This window comes from Propithecus coquereli, unplaced genomic scaffold (assembly GCF_000956105.1).
Source record: "Propithecus coquereli isolate 6110/MARCELLA unplaced genomic scaffold, Pcoq_1.0 Scaffold116, whole genome shotgun sequence".
NCBI classification, from domain to species: Eukaryota; Metazoa; Chordata; class Mammalia; order Primates; family Indriidae; genus Propithecus; species Propithecus coquereli.
This window is the reverse complement of record NW_012135636.1, coordinates 865,697-880,065: the sequence shown is the minus strand read 5'-3', so window position 1 is coordinate 880,065 and position 14,369 is coordinate 865,697. Positions and strand designations below refer to the sequence as shown.

General features: G+C 34.2%; 1 protein-coding gene across 4 annotated transcripts in view; it reads left to right on the top strand.

The window, feature by feature from the left end:
• Positions 1 to 14,369, top strand: part of RALGAPA1 (Ral GTPase activating protein, alpha subunit 1 (catalytic)) — a 232,168-nt gene that overhangs the window by 206,588 nt on the left and 11,211 nt on the right. The gene's annotated exons all lie outside the window — the stretch shown is intronic.

The window sequence follows — 14,369 nt, the reverse complement described above, 5'->3', positions numbered from 1 at the left end:
GCATGGGGGATATTATACAATTAAATGGCATCTTTAGAAAATACTTTATTCCGTCTGGGCACGGTGGTTCATGCCTGTAATCCTAACACTCTGGGAGGCCAAGGCGGGAGGATTGCTTGAGCTCAGGAGTTCGACACCAGCCTGAGCAAGAGCAAGACCCCATCTCTACTATAAATAGAAAGAAATTAGCCAAACAACTAAAAGTAGAAAAAATTAGCCAGGCACGGTGGCGCGTGCCTGTAGTCCTAGCTACTTGGGAGGCTGAGGCAAGAGGATCGCTTGAGCCCAGGAGTCTGAGGTTGCTATGAGCTAGGCTGACGCCACAGCACTCTAGCCCGGCAACAGAGCAAGACTCTGTCTCAAAAAAAGAAAAGCAAAGAAAGTACTTTATTCCTAGGTTTAAAATATTGTTTCCTACCACAACCAGTATTATTTGATTTCTTCTAATCTGTTTAGATTTGACTTTTTCTGAAATGCCAGGATTGGGTTTCTGTTTAACTTTATCAGACAAATTACCAGAAGTCAATGATTATTTTTCAATTAGTCACAGTTTGTTGTCCCTGCAGTTCTGCTATCAAATGTAAAGAACCTGTTGCAAAAGTATGAGAGCCAAAACTAAATGAAATGTAATTGATTGGGTCCACTAATGCAGTTGCCTTTCATTATGATACAACATTATAAAACCTCTTAGGGGGCCCCATCAATATTATTGCCATTTCATGTTAGAAGAAAATGAGTTTATTGAGAAGCTACACAATTTTATATATCTACTGTCTTTTGTAGATCATTTCCTCAGAAGGTAACATCAATAAGTGTGGGCTATCCTTAATTTAATCTATAAAAAGAGGATAATAGTAGTACCAAACTCAGAATTGTCGTAAGGATTAAACGAAACTATCCACATGAAGCACTAAGCAGCCTGTGTGTCATGTAGCAAGAGCTCAGAAAATGATAGCTACATGGTAGTTAATGATGTTATTACTGTCTACACTGACACTGGAAATATTCTTTTTTTTAAAATACAAACCTAAGTACAGACAATCCCTAGTTTAGGATGGTTCAACTTACAATTTTTCAACTTTATGATGGTACAAAAGCAATATGCCATTCAGTAAAAAACTGTGCTTCAAATTTTGGATTTTGATTCAAAATACTTTATAATAATTTTATTATAGAATAGGCTTTGTGTTATAGGGTTTTGCCCAACTGGTGGCTAATGTATGTGTAGGCTAGGCTAAGCTATGTTGTTCCATAAGTTAGGTATATTAAATGAGTTTTCAACTTACGAAATTTTTAACTTATGATGGGTTTATCAGGATGTGACTCCATTGTAAGTCAAAGAGCATCAGTATACTAAAATATTTATGATGGCTCTTGACTGCTTACTGAAACAAGTCTAAATTCTTTGACCACCTGCAAGCAATTCTTTTTATCTTACCCTTCCAGCCTCATATTTCTCACTATGATTTTGTCAGACATGCCTGTACTCCTCCCCAGCTTCATCCCCCATTCTTAACTGTCATCTCCTGCCACACTGACACCTGGGACACTGTATGTTCCCAGGTGAAATAGTCATTATTCCTGAATCTCCTTGTTCAGGCCCATATTTTTACTCCAAGAATGCCCATCTCTACTCTTTTTTACCTAATATACTCATTATTCATGACCCAAATATCTTTTGTTAAAAAAAAATAAACTGCTTCACTATGCAAAATTGTTCACAGTGCCTCAAAATATTTTATTTTAGTACTTAGCATGTATGTGCACATATTAACAAGCCTTACTTATCCTCTTTGTTTCACTAACTTCCAACGTAGTGCCTGGCCCATGATAGTGGCTAATGCTTTATTGTAATAAAACAGGATGGATGGATTTATTATCTATGTTTTTGAAGTTTATAATTAGCATAGATTTTTTTTTTAAATGGAAAATCCCCCAGTTTTGGGGGGTAGTAATTTATAGTTTGTGGTTTGTATCAGACAATGGTACAACTCTTAAGTGCTTACTAGGTGGGTAAGAAGAGGAAACCTAGGACCAATCAGTAGTATGTTTTTATTAGAGGGCATTATATTAATAATTTAGTGAAGATAATTTTCAGAGGTCATTAGGGTTTTCACTTCATGGGGAGGTGGAGTCTGTTAGGGAGAAAAGTCAGCTAAGACACTTTTGACTTGAAGACAGTGACAGATGTTGTCGTGGGGAGATACAGCTTGGTATTCCCTCCAAAAAGGAGGCGGGACATGGCTGTAGCCCTGAAGGCTCACACTTTCCTACCATAAGGCAAGGAAAGTGGTAGCCACTGAAGAGCAGTAGGGGGCAGCAGTGAGAGTCTAGATGCTGCTGAGGTCTTCAATTTTGCTGCTTGAACATTTGCATTACCTCCATTAGTGATTCCACTGGGAGCCCTCAATAACTTGTAAGTGCCATTTGTTCTTCATACTTTCTAAATGAAGGTCTTAAACTTCATGGACAAATCTGTTAGTTAAATACTCTAAGATCTGTGGTTATGATCATTCATGCTTGAAACAAGAAAATAATTCTTTAAATAAAATGTCTCACCAGCTAAGTAATCCAGGTTTTGTGGTCTTTGAAATGCTTACAGCCATTATGCCATTGATAATAACTATTGTAGTAGAACCTCTCCAAAAGTAGACATTTACCTAACAATTTGCTCTATAATTGGAACATTTAAGTCTCCAGTGTTAAAGACATGGTATTGCTATTAAAAAATTTTTCCTGTGCTTAAACATCCACTTGGCTTGGATTTTTGCTGACAAGGCTTACAGTCTGTGCAAAAAGTAGTTACTTAAACAGGGGCCCTGGATGTGTGTAACACTGCTACAGTGACTCGAATGTATTTTTTGCTACATCAGTTTTAATTTGTTCAGCTGTTCTTTTCAAGGAATGTCAGTTTATGCCTGTTGATGAAACTGGTATTTATTTTGAGAAGCTTCCTTACAGTTACTGGGGGAATATTTTTATTGCATACCTTTAAGAATATTAGTTTTGGTCTAGCAAATCTATCCTTTCAAAAAGATATAAAAGCAATAAATATAATTCTCTCTGATATCTAATAACTTCGTGATAATTATAAAGTTTTATTCTGTGGAATTGAACCAGTATGGCCAAAAATAGCATTGTCTCTTGATGTTCTCTAGAGACAATCTTTAAGGTTTTACTAATATGAACTAATAATACTCTCCTTAAACTGTGGGAGCTCACAAAAATGACTTCAGCATATGGCTCCAACTTCTATTAACATTGTTTTAATTCTAGAGATTTTTAAATTTTTATCTTCTACCCAGAACTTAATGCACTAATGACGAACTTCTTAAGTATTAGCAAAATTGCTAAGCAATTTTGGATCATTCATTTACTCACCAAATATTTACTGACTGCCTTCTGTGTGGGAGGCACTGTGAGAGAAAAGCTAGGAATAGAAAGAGTCACACCTTCCAAGAGTGTATAGTCTGGTTTGGGAGAGGAGGAGAGCTCTGTGAATGTATGAATGAAGTGCACTCTGAGAGTCCAGCAATACTGATATATACAAAGTATGACAGTAAAGGTGATTAATTTTAAGTGGGAGATGATAGTAGGGTGAGGAAGAGGAAATTAGGGGAATGGCATTACCAGGGAAGCAGGTTGTGATAATTACTTCAAAGACATATGGGCCTTTACCTGGCAGGTAAGATGAGGAAAGAGTTTTGCAGGAGTGGAAAATAGTCATGGAAGCATAAAAGTGTGATGTGGTCAAGAAGTACAAGGAGTTCAGCACTACTTGATGCTATAAGGCAAAGGAAAGAGTAGTGGCAGATGAGGATCAAGAAGTAGGTCAAAACCAGATAATGTAGTCAAGCAAAAAGAAAATCAAAATAAACTTGGTTTTCTAATGTTATAGTAATATGACAGCCAGTGTCTAAGGTAACAATTCCTTCTGCTTTTGTATGCTTTTTACCTGTTGAATATCAAAACAGTTACAGTGTGAATTTATTTTTTTTTCATTTTCTAGTGAAGCCTTTTGAAAATAAGTTTATTATTTAATAATTAGTTGAGCAATAATTGCCAGGCTAATAGCAATAATAGCCAGTGTTATTTTTTCTTAATGAGTCTAGGAAGGTCTCTAAACATTTGATACTATTTACACATATTTGTTTATAAAAGAAAATGCAAAAGATTTTTGTATTTCTTATGATAAACTCATGATAGACTCTTCATTCTTGCATAATAATCCTTTACACTTTTTCTTTAAAAAATACTTTATGCAATTATTGTGCTTTTATATACTATTATGCTTTTACATGTTACTGATAAATTAAGTACTTTTATCCTATTCTTACATTACATTGGCTTCATGGCAAAAATATAGCAAAAGAAAAGAAAGCACTACCACAATCTTATCTGTGTAACGGTATGGTAATCTAGACAGTTGAGTCATATCACAGTATACCAGAAGGAAGACTGAGAACTGCATCAGTGCATAGGCAAACTACAGTATTTCCTAAAAACAACCATACTTGAAGTTTGTCTACTTCCATCTTTATTAACTTCTCACCTGTGCTAGAATAGGGATTTTTTTTTTTTTTTCCTGTGTTTAAAATCCTGTGCTAGAGGTAAGTATATACTGGTATTCTCACATTATTGTTCACCACACCTACTACATAATGTGCAAGTTTATTCTAGTCTTTGTTTAAATGTGAAAACAAACTGTAGATTCAGATGCTATTTGGGGATTTCAGAGAGCAAAGAAAAAAGGATGTAAAGCTGAACTTAGTCTTTAAACTTATTTGACATAAGAATTGAAGTGCTTTTAATCCATTCTTTTCATTAGGCCTTTTGATATTTTTAATGACTCAATAATGGAATTAAAATTAAACTATGGGTCACAAATCTCCATTTTCTTCTAACTGCTTTTCCTCTCGAACACTAGAATACAGCCTATTTAAATCTTAACTTTTGCTTGCCAAACCACTGTTACCGTCCATCTGTTCATGCCAATTGTAAAGAAGGTTCAGTTTTTAGTAAAGCTTTGCATTTCACATAAGGTATGTGAAGTGAAATTTCACAAGGGACATGATGGATCCTGATTCTTAGTGATAAACCTTTGGGGCCATCAGGGTTGGCATATGGTCCAGTATGATATGAAGGCTTGGGTTCCCTGGCTTCACTTCTTTGGCGTGAAGCTGATAAAACCTGGCTCTTGAGTATTATTTCACTGGACACCAATCATGGGCAGCAGGAACTGCCCATTTAACTCTCTGTGGGAAGGAAGCCCAGAGAGCATTCACAATGGTACCATTGTCGAGTTGCAAACTGCTCTGAACAGCTTGACAGCACTAGGGAGGAGGGGAAGGGGTTGCTTTACTAATTGCTGTTCAGAAAAGAGAAGAAGCAAAAATAGCTGTTGTAGAATCTGATGTTTCTGCATTTGCTTACTCTCTTGATAGGAGTGTTGACTTTTATTTAGCATGTAACTACTATCAAAAAGAAGTAAATGAATATATTTAAGCAACCACCTGTAGTAATTCCTTGTTAACATGCCATTATCTATTTTTAGCACACTAGAATTTAGCAGAGCAAAAGTCAGTTTTGCCTTATTTTGTTTAGATAAAAATATATTTTTTTATCTTCAGAAAAATTGTAAGTGATAGGAAGTAGATTAAAACCACCACAATTCACATATCAGATAAGGTCATAAATTTGGTTTAATTTGCAGTTTGCTTTTTAGGATTCCCAAATAGTATCTGAATATGCATAAGCCATATGAATATAGAAATGTAAATTAACTTTCTGTGTAACAGTTGCAAGTGCTAAAATAATCCACTAAAGATAAATTAGTCAGCACATCTTAAGGTCAAATTCCAGATTTACCATTTAAATGAGTAGCTGATAACTATTTCAGTCATGCATGGTTACCTCATTGAATTCTGTCTAGTTTGGATATTTTTTAAATGTTAGGGTTGTTTCCCTTTTTATGAAACATGGATATTTGCATAAACTCTCCTCTTCCATTTTTTTCTGGTCGGTCTTATCAACAAGCAGTTGATAGTTCTGTTGCAAAGAAACAGTGATCTACAACCTTACAAAAAATTAAAATTTGTATTCAGCCTCCAGGGATCCTGACCCCACAGTATATTTCCATAGATGATTCTTTTTCAGCTGAAATTAAGTTGACTAAATTATGTTGCAATATTGTAACTTATGCAACATGTTCTTAAATAGGATCACAGAGATTTTAAGAAAATTTTTTTAAATCTGTAATTTTTTTAATGGGATGCTCTTGCAAAATTTGGGGAAAATCAAATGCATGTTTTGTAAAATTAGTAAATCTGTAAAATTTACTAGTGTTCCATCTCCTTATGCTCCCTTAAGTGATTTTAGTAATTGGGCACCAGTGCAGTATTTCAAAAACAGTAATTCATTGAATGCCCATTCTTCCTTTTACTGCAGAATAGATTATATTTAAGTCAAGATTAATGGATAGATTTTGATGTTAAAGTCCAGTGTCTAAGCCTATCATTCCCTGGGGGAATATAGTGCATTAGTTTAAGCCAATATACTGCTTATCATAGATTCTATGACACTGTCTTAAATGACGGTGTGCTGTACTTTGTTACTACTTACTATGATAATAAAATCACTTCTTTTTGTATTCCCGATAATTATAGCACTTAAACAAAATCTTAATTAAATTAGTGCACATTTAGGTAGAGATAACACTTAAGTAATTGACAACTGTAAAATTTTACTAATTTGGTTATTTTTTTCCTTTTTGCAATCTTCTGACAGGGTTCAACTTTAGTATTTAGTTCAAACACATACATTTATTTCCTCAACTTGAATGCACTGAAATTTTTGTTCTCAAAAGAAACAAAAAATTATTTCTATTATCCCCCCATGTTTTATACTAATGATTTTGAAGCATTGAAAGTCTCATTATTACTAAATTAATATTTTCAAGTAGATCTTACCAAGAATGAGAGTACAAAATTTTAATTTCACTAAATTTGAAATCCACATAACTTAGTTTTTCTTTTAGAAGTTTTGCTTCATACAACCTTCATAAAAATGAAATATATATACACACACACACACACACACACACACACGCACATACATATTAGATAATCATGTCAGTGCTTTTTGGAACCCACCAATGATTATTAGATTATTAAATCAGGAAAGATTTTCAGAGCCTTTAGGTAGGTTTAAAATTTTAAGCCTATTTAAGGTTAATCTTTTTAAATGTAGTTACATGAACTTTGGTAGAATTGGGCTTATCAACTTCTTACTTAATGTTTTCATTTAGTAATTGACTGATTATGAGCAATTATATGTAGTCCAAATTTTATTCAACCCCAGCTTTCAATAATAGGGCTATCCTCACACTGCCTTAGCACCTGTTATGGATTTTGAGTCATCTGGCAGCCCATGGGAGTTAGATAAAGAAGTACCAGGTGTCCTGCCTGTCTCCTAATTGAGACGCAGTGAAAACAATATAGACTTGGCAATATGGTTAAAAGGATGGATTAAAGCCCAGCTTTGTCTGCTCTGACAAATCACAGCTTTTCCTTCATAGTGTAGATAGTATCAACTACTAAAGAATTTCATGAATATAAGGCATCATAAAAATAGACAATAATTTGTCATAACCTGAAGACTTTGAGAAGAATTTCTGTTAACATGGTATAAGTAAACAATGTTAATCCAAGATTCATGCTGTTTGTTTAGGGGAATTTTATTTTTACTGCATATGAATTAGACTGCATGTTTCTTGAAGGAATTAGCTACAGTAGGAAAAAAAATGGAATATCCCTCCCTCTGCCAGCTCTTAAATTTAGCAGATCTTGCTTTATGCAGTAAGCAGTACTTTCATTTTATAAATGAACAATGCCTGTTAGTCTATGGGATACTTCATTACCCTGTATATTTCAAGAAAATATACTACTTTACTACTGCTAATCACCATGAGATTCTTGAGATGTAAAATGTATCTACCCATATATCATATCTCAATAAAATTCTTATTTTTCATTATGTTTTCAAGGCCCTGTGTGATACTGCCTGAGAATGTTTAAGATATTTCAAGGCCTTTTAAAACTGAAGTGCCAGATGTGGTTTTTCTCATTTTTATTTTAGAACATATAAAGATTTTACTATAGTATAATAATTATAGTAAATTATAATAAAATTGTATTGTACTATACTAGTATATAAATAGACATCTTTCAGAAATTACCAGTCTTAGAATTTAAGCTAATATTCATTGTTTTGGGTGTCTTTGAGATAACTAACATACCTTTGTTTTTTCATACTACAACACCCAGATCATTGAGATTAGATGTAGAAAGAGAACTGGACTATTAGTTAAAAGACTGAGATTCAAGTCCCAACTCTACCCATCAGCAGCTTTGTTTATCTGAGCAAATCTCTGTACTCTCCATTGCGGCAAGGCTTATTGCTGAATAAACATTTTGCTGAGTTTCCTGAAAGTAATGTTGGTGGATGTATCCTTCCTATAGTAAAAACTGTCCTAAATATTCTCAATAAATGTCTTACGATAATCCCTCCCAAAATGGCATTTTTAAAAACCCAAATATTTAAAATTTTTCAAGGGTATCATCACCTCTATTCTTGTGGTATACAGTGCAGTTTTAGAAATCTGCCTATGGTTTGAAATTACCCTTCATTTGATTTTATCTATAGAGATTTTCTCAGAGATTGTTTCCTTTTTTCTCCCCTCTCTGCAGATGACCACTTAAGCAAACAGAATTAGTTTAAATAAATTCATTGCCTTTTACCATTGTAGGATTTGCTAAAAATTTTTAAATTTTTTAAAATCGTCATAACCATTAGGCAAAATGATTATTTCAGTGCTAAATTATGAGTTGTAATTACCATCAACATTTCTAGCATTTCTTTTTTAAATACTTTAATAATTGCCTAAATAAGTAATTATCAGTTTTCTTTTCTCTTAATGTTATACCTTACACATTTATACATTGGAACAAAAAAAAGTGAAAAAAAAGCACAAAGAGGTCAGCAAGATCAAGGGGCACGGTGGAACCAAATTCTTTCTCACTAGTAAAATTCAAACTCTAAATCTATTCCTATGAAAGTTCCAATTATATTTGCCCCAAAGAGGTTTGCCTCTAGGGAGGCAAATTGGGATTTAGAGGAAAGGGGCTGTCAGCATAACAGACATCTCCTAATCCACTATCAAAATAACCTTATTCATTTTCTATAATTTATAAACAGTCATTAAGTACTACTGGGCCCTGTGTTAGGTGCTGAAGATATAAAAATAAAGTCATGGTCTCTGTCCCTGTGACATTAGTCTCCCCACTAGTCTGTAACCACAAAATGGACAATTAAAATTTAAATAACAAATAAAATTGCTGGATTACTGGTCTCTAAAGTGAAGTCGTGACATTGAAAGACTACCAAAATCTGCCCCCAAGAATCAGGGACAGAAACTATTTCTTTAAAAAGCATAGTTTATTAGAACAAGCCCAAGGAAAAAGGATGGGGAGTCGGGGTGGGGAGGTCGATTTGTGGCAGTCACTGAGGTTTATGACGTGGAAACTGTCCCCATAGCCAATTTCAAGCTACCTACCTTACAAATCTTGTGAATATTGAATAGTTGGCTCTAATCTGCTCAACTAAAATAGTGCTCTCCAAAAAAATGTTTTAAGTCAGTAGGCAAAATTCATAAGTAATTTTTACTATTGGAACTCTCCCTTTTCCTACGTTCTTAGAATCTTCTATATAGAGAAGGGAGATGAAATTCCTAAGTGCTAACACTGTATAGAAGCCATAGAAATAGATGAGCGTAGGCAAGTGCTTACTAAATTAAGAATTTAAATATAGGCCTTAAATCCCAGAAACTACACCATTGAACACAGATATAAACACTTCATACTTGCCTTTACTTTGAAAGGAGCCAAGAGCTTTTTCTTGTTTAGGAAATAAAACATTAAACCTGAATTTAAGAGGAAAAAAATTAAGCAATAATACAAATCTTTGATATCTGCTTATAATTTTCATAATTTTTGTAAAAATTATATTTATTCTCACATACAACATGTATACACACACAAAAATTTGCATTTAAGATTGGTCACAAATTACATTTGAGCTAAATGTTTTGTTTTTGTTTTTTTTTATTTATTATTCCAGGGTTTTGTGAGGGTACAAACATTGTAGTTACACTTTATGTCTTTGCCTCGCCCAAAGGCATGCCCTTCCCTCCCTTTAGTGCTCCCCATGTCCTTTAGTTGTAGATTTGCCCTCCCATTGAGCTAAATGTTTATATAATTTACCAGGTGTGCCACGGAATCACAAAACTGAAAGTTTTTCCTTTTCTAACAGTAAAAGCAGTTCAGAAATACCAGAGTAATAAAATTATTGTGGAGAATGAAAGGTTGTTGCTTCTTTAATACCAAATCTACCTTTTATCCATTCCCCCTATTTGTTAAAGTTAAAATCCTTGATACTACTTAACCTTCTGAAGTATCTTTTCTTTATATTATATCTTTTCCCTATAAGAAATCAGTTCCATTTTATCAGAATAAGTCAAAAGTCCCTCTGCACATACCACAAACAAGAATATTAGCAGTCTTATCAAGAAGTTTTTGCACATGAATACAGGTGTATTTCTTAAACTAACAAAAAAAAAATTTTCCTCCTAGAGATAAGCACCTGCTATTTATAAAGACATGAGCCTAAGGTCAAATAAACTATTTTCAGCACAGATCTATGGGCACTTTTGGATTACCGTGTATTTATATCCTTTATCTTCAACACCTCTGTGAAGTAAATAGGAGCAAGTGATGGTATCACCATTTAACATATAGATAAACTGTTTGACAGAGAAATCATGCGTATCTTTTCAGGACCAGGTTGAAATTGAACCCCACTTTCTTAACAGCTGATCTTGAAGTTTAAAATCAAGAGTAGCTACTTAAAATGCATAATAATGTTGGCTGGGTGTGGGGCTTGCACATGTAATCCCAGCACTTTGGGAGGCCAATGAGGAAGATGGCTAGAGGGCCAAGAGTTTGAGACCAGCCTAGGCAACATTGCAAGGCCCCAACTCTACAAAAAAAAAAAAAGATGTTTTTAATTAGCCAGGCATGGTGGCACACACCTGTAGTCCTAGCTACTCAGGAGGCTGAGGCAGGAGATTACTGGAGCCCAAGAGTTCGAGGCTGCAGTGAGCTATGTTTGTGCCACTGCTCTCCAGCCTGGGCAACAGAGTAACCTTGTCTCTAAAACAACAACAAAGAGCAACATCAAAATACAATAATGTTAATTTAATGAAGTACAGATTAGACTTAAATGATTTGTTATAGAAAATTTTATTTTTAGAATAACAGTATTCCTTCCCTTTTCTGCTTTTGCAGAAAGTAGAACGAAGCAGGATTAGTGGCTAATTACATTGCTGTGATTGCCGCACCTGTGTGTTATTTCTTTTGATTGGCTAGTTCTGTATTAAAGATTCTTACCAGCTCAAAGTCTCCTTCATCAGATGGTTTTTATTAGCTAATTTTGGCTTAAGTTGTTTTAAAATTACAACAAAAACCTTAATTCAACTTAGACTTGTACTTTAAATTCTTGTTCTAAATTTTTTTTGTTAGTTTACCTTTTTATCATCCTACCCCTTTCAGTTTTTTAATTTCAATGGCAACACACACAGTGGGAATATAGCTTGAGTTGTCCTATTGTTGCTAGCCATCAAGTTTATGTATACCACTCAATGCATAGGTACTAATAACTCTTCCCTAGAGAGCTGTCTTTTAAGGAATAAATGTCTAACCTCTTATAAGGAGATACAGGAATTAACTCCTGGATTATGGCTACAGTTGCAGATGCTAACAGCACTGTTTGGAACTTTATCATCTAGATCACAAAAAGCACCTTGTTGTGGACTAAGAACTATGTTTTAGGTAATTAGAGTTTATTATTGTATATCCCCTTAATATATGTTTTCCAAAGTAAAAAAGGGAAAAGATATAAGTCTTATAGGTTGAGTTGGTTTGTTTTCATGTTGTTTTGTTTGGCTACATCACACTTGGAAATTATAAAGAACATGTAGCTGTTAGAAGGTAAGTTACCTTAGACTATAATTATTTACCAAACAATGTTTTCTGAAGATAAGCCCCCAAAAAGGAAACTTCAGACATTAGCCTGCCCTAATAAGCGATGAGTGCTGTAGTTTTAAAGTCAATTGTTAAGGATTATTAATATTTCCCTTCACTCTACCACCTACACTTGAACTTTTAAAAAATCATTTTAGAAAGCATTGTTTTCACTAATGAAGATTTATAATTTTGTTAAATATGTGTTTTTATACAAAATGAATGTCATATCTGAATAATTTTAGTTTTGTGCAGCTAGGTATTAGGGTTTCTTCAGAATTTTAAAAACTACCTTTTGTATAGCAAAGTAGAATTACCCTCCAAAAATGTTTTATCTAAAAAATCATTTTCTTCAATGAATTTACTCCAGTAAAAATATCTTCCTTGCTTTAGAAACATTAACATTTGCTTTCTTTCTGCCTGATTTTTGTATAAATTCTAAATATAATAAGATAAAGTAAAATATTTCATTTATAGGCCCTCTGAAAGTAGAGCATTTTAAAAGCAGGTAGGTGTCTCCACCCTACTTTTCATGAAGCGTTTTACCCATTCAAGCAGACTTTTAAAAACAGCTTGTTTTGATAGCAGACTGTTCTCCTGTGGGCCTTCAGCCTTTGCTTCCTGGCAGCACCTTTGGTGCGAAAAGAGAGTGATCAATTGGGAGACTATCAGTGCCAGCATGCATAGAGTGATAAGTTAACACACCACTGGGAATTTCTAGGGCCCACCAAGATACTTCACTTCTAATGTGCTAACAAGCTCATTTTTCTACCTCTTGCCTCTTCAGTTATTTTTTTTCTCAGAAGAGCTTAGAAGTTGAGTGCATCAGGCATAATGAAAAGCTCTGTAGGAGGGAGAAGCAATAACCCCATTTTTCCCTTTTCAGCCAAATAGAAAATTAGTTTCTGGTAATACACAAAGGCCAGTATTTTTTGTACAAGGGGCACTGCTGTGAATCAAAGGACTCTATTAACTGCAGAAAATTCAGCAGCTGTGAATCTCCCCCAATGAAAAAAGTACTTCCAACAAGTTGTGAGATATGTGGTATTATTTAGATTGAACCATCAGTTTCATCCTCTTCCCTTTATAACCATATACCCCCTTTAAAAGTGTGCCGTCTTACTTTTCTGTGTTGACTCCAAAATGTCTATATTATCCTCCCATGAAATCCTTACCACTGATCATTTTAATATAGCATCTTGTCCTGTTGCTATCCCATTTCAGAAGTAAAATTCTTTTGAAGTTCAACCCCAATGTATAGAATTGAAAATAATGAGTTGCCAGGAATTGAAATTCAGGCTTATTTCAATATTTGATGCATAAAAGACATTGTAATATACGAAGAGAGTACACAAGCCATTTAGAGGGCAAAAGGTGTCACAAAGTCAGGTGCATAATGAATATCGTCTTACCTTTAACTCTTATGCTTTTTTTCCTCTTCATAATAAACTCTTGTAAATATAATTGGCCATGGTATCTCCCATTGAATCATCATTTTAAATTATCCTTGTCTCATTATTTTTTCATTTTTGGTCTTTGTTGTAGACTTGGTCTACAATTTCTAGAATTGTAGAACTATAGTAATTGAATTGCAATTTTAAAAAAAGAATAAGGAATTTTGAGGAGAAAATAAAAAGGGTTTTAGAAAAACTCAGTGAAAAAAGAATAGGCAAATTTTTATTATCCTTATTTAAATGTCTTATGTAAAGCCTGTCAACATAAGCATACTACGTACAGCAGGAAAACTTTTAAAAGTTGTAGCAGAAAGGTTAACTGATTTCTCAGTTCAGGAACTATACGACATGAAGTCAGCATGTGAGTTTTTCCTGATAATTGTATGTTGCTGCCTGCTGCTCTGCATTTTGACAGCCATTTCCATAGTTGCTTTCGTGAACAACAGAAATATTCTCTCTCTTTCTCGCCCTCTCTGTGCTAACAGCACAATCAGGCCTGCTGAAACAGGAAGCCTGGAGTGGGTTGTTCAAAAGCAACAACACTTCAAGGTACTGGTTGCTTGTCAATAATATCAGAGGAGAAAATGTGGTGAAAGGAAAGTACAGTATTTTTCTGTCAGTGTCAGTGCCCTGTAGATGCTTTGTTAGACAGTATTTAGGAGTCCTGTGGACTCTTTGCAAATATTCCTGCATGTTTCAGTGTTATAATTGACTAGGTATTTTTTCCTGACATACAGATTCAGCTATGTATTTATCTTAGCTGCATGGAGTTATTCAA